Here is a 9,986-nt window from a genome sequence, read left to right on the forward strand (position 1 = left end):
TTAAATAGTTAACATGTATTTTATTTTAGGACCGCCCCCACGATGTGAGGACTAACAGCCACCCCCTCTCCCCCCCGGATATTAAGAGCCACATCGCAGGGCAGTGAGGCACCCCCCGCGAGATGGGGACTAATCACCACCCCCTCTCCCCCTCTGGCTATTAGGAGTCACCTCGCAGGGGGGTGAGGCACCCCCCACAAGGTGGGGACTAATAGCCACCCCTTCTCCTCCCGCTGGCTGTTAGGGGCCATGGTGGACTCACAGCCTGTTTATGATATTGTGAGTAATATCATCTCCCCCTCTGGAAATTATGAACTCTTTCACAGATGGTTGTATACCCTCAGTGTGTACACCGTCAGAGGGTGTACACCCGTCTGTATTGGGAGTAATATCATCCTCTTCCTCCCTGAACGTTAAGAAGAATATCCCAGGATTGTTTCTACTCCCTGCATTATTGGGTGTCATATCTTCCTCTCCCACGTGGAAATTAGAAACAATATCACTGGGGGCGTGTACACCTTCTGTAATATTTAAAGTAATATCATCCCCTTCCCTCCAGGATCATGGGAACAATATCCCTGGGGAGTGTACGCTTTCTGCCATATATGTCATAATATCATCCCTCCCGCCTTGAAACATGAAGGACCATCTCACACGGGGTGTATAACCCTTGGTGCGATATTGAGAATGCAATTATCCTCTTTCCCCCCGGCATATTTGGAAAAATATCAGAGTGAGTGTACCCCTCCTGCCATATGAGGATTACTATCCTCTTCTTCCTTTCTGGATATTAGAAAGAATATCATACGTGGGTTTGCACTTTCTTCGATATCTGGGGTCATGTCATTCTCTCTCGTTTTGAATGGCAAGAACAATGCCTTGGGGGGGATGTACACACCCTGCCATATTGGGAGTAATATTACACTCTCCCCTCCTTGATAATTAGGAACAACATCCCATGCTCTCTGTCCCTGGATATTAGGAACAACATCACAGGTAGTTGTACACCCCCTGCAATATTAGGAGTAATATGATTAATTATTAAACATCTATGATCGATATTAACAATTATCAATGATACTATTGATAGGATACCACTATTATGGATAATTATTTTAAATATACGATTATGCATGCTTAAAATAATTGTTAATGTTAATTCTTATTACCAGCATCACTTAGTATTGATTTAAGTAACATTAATTGCTGATATCATCATTTTATTAATAGTGATATTACTATTGATTAATGCTAATCATTAACATTTTTAACTAGTATTTTACTATCTTTACTGTGATTATTAATATCGATGATTACTCTTAATTTTTCTTATATTTATTAATATTAATAATTAATAGACTTGTTCCTGATATCCTGCGGGGAGAGGATGATATCACTCCCAATATCGAAGAAAGTGTACACCCCTCTATGATGTGATTCCTAACAGCCAGGGGGTAGAGGATGACATTATTGAAACTATGGCAGTGGGTGTACATCACTTCGGTCGTCTTGTTCCTTATATCCTGGGTGGGAGAGGATGATACGACTCCCAATATCACAGGGGGCATAGACCTCCCCCGTGATATTGTCCCTAACATCCAAAGGTGGAGAGGATATTTCTTCTGATTTCACAGGGGGTGTACACCACCCCTATGATATGGTTCCTAATATCCAGGGGGCGAGAGGATGATATTAGTCTCCATATTGCAGGACGTGTACACTCCCTAGTGATATTGTTCCTAATATCCAGGGAGGGAGAGGACGATATCACTCCCAATATCGCAGGGGGTGTACACCTCCTTGTGATATGGTTCCCTATATCCTGGGAGGGAGACGATGATACTAGTGGCAAAATCGCAGAGGGTGTACACACCCACTGTGATATTGTTCCGAATATCCAGAGGGAGAGAAAATGATATGACTCCCAATATCACAGGGGGTGTACATCCTCCTGTGATATTGTTTCTTATATTCAGGGGGAGAGGATGATATTACTCTCAATATCGCAGGGGTTGTACACACCTCCTGCGATATTGTTCCTAATATCCCGAAGGGGAGAGCATAATACTCTCAATATGGCCGTGGGTGTACACCTCCATTGTAATATTGTTCTTAATATCCATGATGGGAGAGGATGATATGACTCCCAATATCGCAAGAAATGTACGGCCGCCTGTGATAGAGTTCCTAACATCTAGGTGGGGAGAGGATGATATTGCTGCCCATATCACACGAGTTGTAAAACCCCTTCGATATTTTGCATACAGTCCTGAGGGGAGAGGATATTATTCCCGATAGCGAAGAAGGTATACACCCCCTGTGACACTATACTTAATATCCGCATTGGGAGACGATGACATTACGCCCAATATCACAGGGGATGTACCCCCACCCTGGGATATTGTTCCTTATATTGAGAGGGGGAGAAGATGCTATTGCTCCCATTAACGCAGGGGCTGTGGCTGTACACCCCTCCTGTGATATTGTTCTTAATATCCTAGGGAAGAGAGGATGATACTACACCCAATATCTCATGGGCTGTACGGTGTCCGCTCAGAGATGTGTGGGGCTCTCTTACACAGGTAACTCCTTCTCTAACTTTAGCCACATGCTGGTCATCCAGGGGCCTCCTAAAATCCAGGAGTATAAAAACAAGTGGAATTTCTGAGAACCAAAGATGGTGCATGGCTCTGGTTGGGCTGCCACAGGCAGTTTTGTGAAAAGACAGAGATGTATTTCTCATAGTCCTGGAGTCTGGAGGTCCAAGGTCAAGGTGAGTTCAGGACTGGCTCCTCCTAAGGTATCTCTCCGTGACTGTCAGATGGCATCTTCTCTTGTGTCCTCGTGCGGTTGTCCCTCTATAGATGTCTGTGTCCTGATCTCTTCTTCTTACAAGGGCATCAGTTCTAATGACTTCGTTACCTTAATCACCTCTTTAAAAGGCCTATCTCCACATACAGACACATTCTGAGGTCCTTGGTTAGGACTACAACCTGGGAATCTTGGGGTATGCAATTAAACCTGAAGCAGATGGGGTCTTATAACCTGTGTCACCCAAGCTCATGCCAGAGCCCCATGAGGGGCCCCCCCCCTTTGATATGGTTTAGCTGTGTCCCCACCAAAATCCTGTCTTAAATTCTCATGTGTTGTGGGAGGATGGAAGTGGTAATTTGACAGCAGAGAAGACAATTGCTGCCAGGGAGGGGAGAGGGGACTCCAGACCTCTGAAGGTTGGAGGGTCCCGAGCCCTGGGCAGAGCAGGCAGCCCCACCCCTGTGACATCCCTGCAGATGGCTCAGGAGTTGGAAAAGGTGGAATCATATGTAGAGGCTGGTTGGGGAGATAGGAAGTTGTTGAATGAGTTTTTAAATATTTCCATCAAAATTCTTACTGCATCCTTGGTGTTGGTGGGGACCAGTGGCTTCTCTATGTGCCTGGCTTCTTCCTGGCTCTGACTCTGGGAGCCTGGCCTGGCCTAGGGCTGCTGGTTGGATTCATTGCTGGCAGCAGGTAGAAGGTGGAGGAGGGAGAGGAACTGTCCTCAGTCCTCTCTTACTCATGCCTGTCCACGTTAGCAGCCCCTCCCCAGGCATCCCTTGCCCATGATCTGGGGAGAGCTATTCTCACTTCCCTTGGGCCCTGCCCACCGATCTCCAAAGAATCCCGTCAGTGACTCCTTTTAATCACCTCTTTGCCTGTGACAAAGTCTTCTGGGACCTCCTGACTGATACAAGGGGAAGCCTGGCTATCTGTGCAACTTGTAAAAATGAAGTGAGTCATTCGCACTGGCATGTATCTACAAGTCACACAGCTTTGCAACTGGAGTGACTTTAAGCTCATTTAACCAAACCTTCCATGACAGATGAGGACACCCAGAATCATAGGATAGAAGTGAGTTGCTCCCATCTGGGTCGGCCAAGCTGAGACTCAGTGTAGAGTCTAGCAAAGCACACTTCATCCTCACTTAGAAGGAAGATCCTACCCGCACGGCTCACCTCCACCTACCCTAGGTCTCCCCCCCCCCCCCTTAGAGGGAAGCTCCTGCCAGCATGGCTCACCTCCACCTATTCTAGGTCTCCCCCACCCTCCCTTAGAAGGAAGGTCCTGCCAGTATGGCTCACCTTCACCTATCCTAGGTCTCCCCACCTTCCCTTAGCAGGAAGGTCTTGCTGGCATGGCTCACCTCCATGTACCCTAGGTCTCCCCACCCTCCCTTAGAAGGAAGGTCCTGCCAGTATGGCTCACCTCCACCTACCCTAGGTCTCCCCACCTTCCCTTAGCAGGAAGGTCTTGCTGGCATGGCTCACCTCCACGTACCCTAGGTCTCCCCACCCTCCCTTAGAAGGAAGGTCCTGCCAGCATGGCTCACCTCCACCTACCCTAGGTCTGCCCCACCCTCCCTTAGAGGGAAGCTCCTGCCAGTATGGTTCACCTCCACCTACCCTAGGTCTGCCCCACCCTCCCTTAGAGGGAAGCTCCTGCCAGTATGGCTCACCTCCACGTACCCTAGGTCTCCCCACCCTCCCTTAGAAGGAAGGTCTTAGAAGGCAGCACGGTTCACCCTCCCCTAACCTAGGTCTCCCCCACCCTCAGAGGGGAGTCTTTGGGTCAGTCACAAGACTACTCCGGACATCTGTAAGAACAAATGGTTTCCAGCACAGTCCTTTCCTGGGGTCTGCATTTTCCCTCTGGGATGCTTGGAAGTTGAAGGGGTCAGGCAATTCAAGTTCTCCCTGGTATCTCAGGGGCCACTGACACACAGGAAAATGTGCTGCTCTGCTCGCGGTTTGACTTTGATGGATGCAAATTTGTTCTAAATGAGCCTGACAATCATTAGCATGTAAACATATGTTACTGGTGGCGGCTCGCAGGGCCACATGCTGATGGATTTTGTGGGCTGCCCCCGCCAGACATTACCAGGCTGCCTGGGTCCGTGCTGCTTCTGGCTAAGGCTCTAGATGTTTTCGTGCACTGTGAAGTAGACATTTTAGCTACAGGGTTATGTTTTTTTCCACAAAAGAAACACAGACAAATCTGTGAAAAGAACTTGAGTTTCTGTGCCGATCTACTGGAAGGAGACTCTTAGAATGTCAGCTGTTCAGTGTCTGCTTTGACTCCCGGGCAGTTCACTCTGTCCTGTGGCTCAGAGACTCTGTGGGGCTGAATTATACATTTGATTCCAGTTCTGCTCAATATTTCCCCACAAGTAGTGCTGTGGATGCGACTGATGCCTTTGGAGATATCTGCAGCAGGAACAGTGCAGAGAATACAACACGCCATGCTAAAATATTTTGAGCTGAAGGCAATTAAGAAGCACTCTGGCCTTCCCTCTATTTTCTGAAAAGCATACAACATAATCATATTATACAAAGACAAAGGTGCCCTTTCTCCCCTCTCTGCCAGAAAGGACGCAGGTCAATCTCTGTACACAACTTCAGACTCTTATCATTCAGGAAACAGCACCAGAGGAGTTGACACAAAAATCTATCATTTATTGGCCTTCCCACAATTTGTTGCCCCCAATGACCCAAAGTCCTTTTACTTTGTCTTGGCACTTCTATAAACATTATTATCCTTGTTGAAGATGTTATATAAAAGAAAGGTCTGAGCTGTCTCTTTGAGATTCCCTCATTCCCTGTGTATCTCCCATGTATATATGAAATACACATGCTAATAAGCCTCCGTTTGCTTTTTTGGGGGTTCATCTGTCTTTTGTTATAGGAACCCCAGCCAATGAAGCTAACATGGGTGGAAGAAAAGATTACATTTTTCTCCCCTGTAGTAGCATTATTCTAGCAATAGCATTTTTTTTTTTGTAGATTTCTGTTGAATACACACACACACACACACACACACACACACACACACACACACACAGAGCAATGTAAAAAAAAAGAAGTGTGGGGAGTCCTGATGACATTTTAGGTCCCAGAGATACCTAAATATGTTGAGAAGTTGTCTTTCAACATTGATTTTGTTTTCCCACATTGATTCTCATATTTTTGATATTTTTTTCTTCCGAGATATCATTTCTACATTTTTTTCTCTACATTTTCTTGCAAGTCCGAGAGAGTATGCTGGTTAGTAGTGTGTCCAATGCACCACCTCTGTCCCTGTCAGTAAAGAAATGTAGAAATTGAGAGGGATATGAGAGTCACGCTACACAGAGATGGAAACACAGATAGGAGGTAAATAAAAACACGTGAAAACCCAGCATTTCTGGAACTCTCACCTACTCCTGTGCCGATATTCATCCTTCAGCTCTGCCTCCATTCTTCCCTTCTTCCCTTCTTTTCTCATGCTATGGGGTCTGCTTTGGAGATGTTATCTACTTTCATTCTTCCAAAGTCAAGCTTCTAGCTTTGGTTGGAACTGCAGACCCATTTACTCATTCAGCAAATACTTTCTAAGCACATGGATAGTCACTGAGAATACCGTGGTTCACCAACATGACCGTGGCCCCTGCCCTCACGAACTTGCGGCCTGATGGGGAGAATGGGCACTAATGTGACAATCACTCTAATGGGTTTCTGATGAAGAATTGAGAGAAGCGCACCAAAGAAAGGGAAGCGGGATTCTCTAAATTTATGCTGTAAAAGAATCTGGCGTATCTTGGGATGAGAGGTAGAAAACCGATGCATTCTGGAAGGTATGATCCCCTTGCAGTCTGGAGAGAAGTAGAGGTTGATTGTTGAGGGGGGTGGAGTGTAGGGACAGCACGGTCTAAACAGAGATGGGGGTGCGTGCAGAATGCCTCTTGCAGCAGGAAACAGGCACGTTCAAGGAAGTAAACACCGGAGAAAGTGGCACAAGACAAGAATGAAGGAAGGCAGGCAGGGGCTGGGAGATGATGGTAGATGCTTTATTCTCTTAATAACAGCAATAGGATGCTGTTGAAAGCACTTGAGGGAGGTGGGGAAGTGGGTATGACATGTTTTGTGTTTGTAAAATTATCACATTGTCTTACCAAACTCTACTCCCTATTTTTTATTTTTAAATTTTACTTTAAGTTCTTGGATACATGTGCAGGTCTGTTACATAGGTATACATGTGCCATGGTGGTTTTCTGCACCTGTCCACCCATCATCTAGGGTTTAAGCCCTGCTTGCATGAAGTATTTGTCCTAATGCTGTCCCTCCTCTTGTCCCCACCCCCCAACAGGCCCCCGTGTGTGTCGTTCCCCTCCCCGTGTCCATGTGATCTCATTGTTCAACTCCCACTTATGAGTGAGAACATGTGGTGTTTGGTTTTCTGTTCCTCTTTTAGTTTGCTGAGAATGATGGCTTCCAGCTTCATCCATGTCCCTGTAAAGGACAGGAACCCATTCTTCTTTATGGTTGCATAGTATTCCGTGGTATATACATGCCACATTTTGTGTATCCAGTGTATCATTGATGGGCACGAGATATCCTCTTAATATGTGATCCAGCAATTGCACTCTTCGGTATTTATCCAAAGGAGTTGAAAACTTGTGTTCACAGAAAAACCTGCACATGGACATTTATAGAAGCTTTAATCATAATTGCTCATTTTATTCCAGCTTTATTCATAATTGCTCAAACTTGGAGGCAACGAAGAAACCAAAATGTTCTTCACTAGGTGAGTGGATAAATAAGCTGTGATACATCCAAACAATGGAATATTCTTTAGCACTGAAAGGAAGTGAACTGTCAAGCCATGAAAAGACACGTAGGAACTTAAAAAATGCACGGCTACACAAAAGAGGCCCATCGGAAAAGACTAAATACTGTAAGCTTCCAACTAAAGGACATTCTGAAATACTGTAAGCTTCCAACTAAAGGACGTTCCGAAAAAGGCCAGACTAGGGAGTGAAAATATCCGTGGTTCCCAGGTGTTGGGAAGAGGGAGAGATGATGAGGTGAAACACGGAGATTTTTAGGATTTTAGTGCAACTGCTCTGTACGATGCTATCACGGTGGATACATGTCATGACATATTTGTTCAAACCCATAGAACCAGCACCAAGACGGAGCCCTCATGTAACCTGTGGACTCTGGGTGACAATATGTCAACGTAGGTTCTTCAATTATTGCAAATACTCCTTCTGGGCAGGAGTGTTGTTAGTGGGGGAGGCTGTGCACGTAGGGGAAGGGAAGGCGGCATATAGAAGGACTCTCTGCACCTTTCCCTCAATTTTTCTGTGAACCTGAAACTGCCTAAAAGATAAAGTGTATTTTTTAAAAATAAAGTAAAAAAAGGAAACAAAAAGTCCTCACAAAAATCAAATGAGAAAATGCTCACACTGGGTGCTTCAGGTCAAAATGGAAGAACAAGGGCTGTATTTACCATCCCACCTGATGACTTTTTTCTCACTGCTTTTCAGCATTTTTTTGGAGTCTAGTCAGTGCAATAAGGCAAGTTGAAATATATAAAATGCACGCTTATTAGAAAATAAGATTTAAAACTATCTGTATCTGCAGGTGACGTGATCACCTGTGTGGAAAATCTCCTGAAATCACAAAAAGCCACTAAAACTAATAATAATAAATTACTTATAAGTGAGTTTGGAAAGTTTGCAAGACACAAGCTAAACACATAAGCAATATTTATTTCTTTACACACTGGCAAAGAAATAATTGGAAATGGAAATTTACCAAGCAATATTTTTTATAGCACATCAAAACATGAAATCCTTCAGACTAAATCTGAGAAAAGATGTGTAAGATCTATACACTGAAAAGCAGGCCGTGATGCTGAGATAAATTAAAGAGCTAAATAAATGAAGTGATATACTGTGTTCATGGATCAGCAGGCTCAATACTGTTAAGATATTGGTTCTGCCCTTGAGGATCAGAGGTTTAATGCAATTCCAATCAAAATCCCAGCATGATTTTATTTATTTATTTTTTTTCAGTAGAAATGAACTAGCGGATTCCAAAATGTGTCCGGAAATTTAAAGAACCCAAAAGAGCTAAGACAACTTGGAAAAAAACGGTGGAGGACTTACCTGAACTATCAAGATAGTGTGGTATTGCTATAATAAGAGAAAACCGGGTTAATGAAACCTCCTAGAGGGTCTAGTAATAATCTCACAAACATGTTACACATACATAGTGGATTTTTGAATAAAGGTTCAGAGACATTAAATTAGAGAAAGGACGATAATGATGATAGAAGGATTAAATACCATAGGCCAAAAAGAGAAAAAAGAGCTCCTGCTAAAGATCTTCACATTGTTGGTGTCACTCATGCAATTCAATTCACATTTTGTGTGTCTAAAAGTTGAACAGACCTCTTCATTCTCTTTCCCCAATTCACTCCACAGAGATGCTGATGTCTTTCAGTGGAACTTGGAAGTTTGCTCTTCTTTTTAAAATGACTCTCTTAGATCCTGTTTATGCGAGAAGTTGTGGGACTATAACTTACAAATACTGTTCTAAACCTTGGAATCACACGTTCCCCTTTTTCTCTACTTATCGTTTCTAATCAGTTTCCCATTTCCTCTTTCTTCTTCATGTTTACACTGCATTCCTTTTAGTTCAGGCTCTTGTTACCCCACTCGATCTCTTGATGTGGTCACCTGAATGTCCTTCGTGTTCCAGCCTCCTGGAATCCTTCCTTCATGACCCTGCAGAACTTCCCTCCAGACCCGCAGGTGTGACCCGGAATCAAGGATCTCAAAGCCGAGTGGGATCCGAGAGGCTATCTAGACCAATCCTCCATTACAGACGTAAACCTTTTGATGATTTCACTTCAGAGCCCAAAATATTTGCACTGCAGGCAGAATCACCTAAATCACTTAATATGATGTTCAGTCTTCCCGTGGTATTTTCCTCTCTGCATCTCCCTACTTTCGGTCAGCCATTTCTCACTCATGACACCGAACCCTTCATTCACATCACATTATTGTTCTTCTCCACACACACTTATTTGTTTTCTGCCTGAGTTTTTTGTTACATTATTCCCTCTACTGGAAATATCATTTTCCAAGATCTGACTACAGAATTTTAACGTATTCCTCAGAA

General features: G+C 44.3%; 1 long non-coding RNA gene across 1 annotated transcript in view; it reads left to right on the forward strand.

The window, feature by feature from the left end:
• Positions 1 to 9,170, forward strand: part of LOC135966763 (uncharacterized) — a 91,250-nt gene extending 82,080 nt beyond the window's left edge. The window contains exons 3-4 of the long non-coding RNA XR_010580354.2: positions 7,541 to 7,599; positions 8,879 to 9,170. This is a non-coding gene — a long non-coding RNA (uncharacterized lncRNA). The remainder of the gene's footprint in view (positions 1 to 7,540; positions 7,600 to 8,878) is intronic.
• Positions 9,171 to 9,986: the final 816 nt, after the last annotated feature.

Source organism: Macaca fascicularis, chromosome 13, assembly GCF_037993035.2.
Source record: "Macaca fascicularis isolate 582-1 chromosome 13, T2T-MFA8v1.1".
NCBI lineage: Eukaryota > Metazoa > Chordata > Mammalia > Primates > Cercopithecidae > Macaca > Macaca fascicularis.